At 48.4% G+C, this 1,224-nt stretch overlaps 1 pseudogene; it reads right to left on the minus strand.

Moving 5' to 3' along the window:
* Positions 1–1,180, minus strand: part of LOC102868653 — a 15,459-nt pseudogene extending 14,279 nt beyond the window's left edge.
* Positions 1,181–1,224: the final 44 nt, after the last annotated feature.

The following is a 1,224-nucleotide window of genomic DNA, read 5'->3' on the forward strand; positions in this document are numbered from 1 at the left end:
GGCACAGGACAGAGTGGAGTTTAGGGCTGTTGTACACAGGGTCGCTATGAGTCGCAAGCGACTCGATGGCACATAACAACAACAAAAATAACAACAGAACCAAAGCCAGGGGGACCCGCAATGTGGATTGGACCAGGGTCAGGGCCAGGCCCAAAGGCTGGTGGTCCATTCAAATGACCTGGGGCATTTCCAAGACCAGGAGGGCCCCCTCCAAAGTTAGGAGGGCCACCTAAAGCACCAGGACCGTTTCCAAAATTCTGAGGCCCCCCTCCAAATCCTGATGGCCCACTTAAATTATTTGGTCCACTTCCAAAATCTGGAACATCCAGTCCTAGAGCAGGCAAACCACTGTTCCCAACTGAAAGCTTACCAGGCCTACCATCATGAAAGGCCCCTTCTAATCCTGGAGGAGGGGGTGGTGGTCCAAAGTTTGACCCAACAAAATTACTAGGAGCCTACAGCCAGGAAAGCATGCTCTTCACCTCCTGTACCAGGCAATCCCGCACTGGGCATACCTGTACCAGGCATTCCTGCACCAGGTATTTCGGCACCAGGTATTCTGGCACCTGGGATACCCACACAAGGGATCCCTGCCCATTCAGGCATTCCCGCACCAGCTATTCTGGTGCCAGAATTTCACACACCGGGCAGTCCTGAAGCTGGCAATCCTGCACCAGGCATTCCTGCACCGGGCATTCCTGCAGTGGGCATTCCTACAGCAAGCAGTCCACATTGGACATTCCTGGAACAGGAAGGTTACCTGGCACTGGCATCTTTAGTCCCTTTTTGCCTTGAGCAGGAGGATTCTTCTCAATCTCTCTCCTGTCTTCTAGAGAAACTATATACACAAAAGCTTCTCTTCCATTAATTTTTTTTTTTTACGGTATAAGCATTCAGACTTAGGTGCATCATCTTCATTCTTAATTTGAACCAATGCCTGTCCCAGACCTTGTCCATTGTTACCAACAAGAACATGTACAGCATTTTCATCCACTGGGATTTCCTCAAGGAACTGAAGAACATCCATCTCGGTACTGCTGAATGGAGTATTTGTTATGTGGGCACAGACTTGGGCAGAGTTGACATCCCCTTCTGGATTTAACATTTCTCTCTGGTCATAGTTGCAGTTCACACATTGGTATTTTATAAAACTAATCACCTTTAGTGATTTACTCACCATTACCTCCTCTTTTCAAGTCCCCACAAGATCTCTCTCATTAATTC

The sequence above is a fragment of the Elephantulus edwardii genome, unplaced genomic scaffold (assembly GCF_000299155.1).
Source record: "Elephantulus edwardii isolate Elephantulus edwardi_28Jun2011 unplaced genomic scaffold, EleEdw1.0 scaffold00063, whole genome shotgun sequence".
NCBI classification, from domain to species: domain Eukaryota; kingdom Metazoa; phylum Chordata; class Mammalia; order Macroscelidea; family Macroscelididae; genus Elephantulus; species Elephantulus edwardii.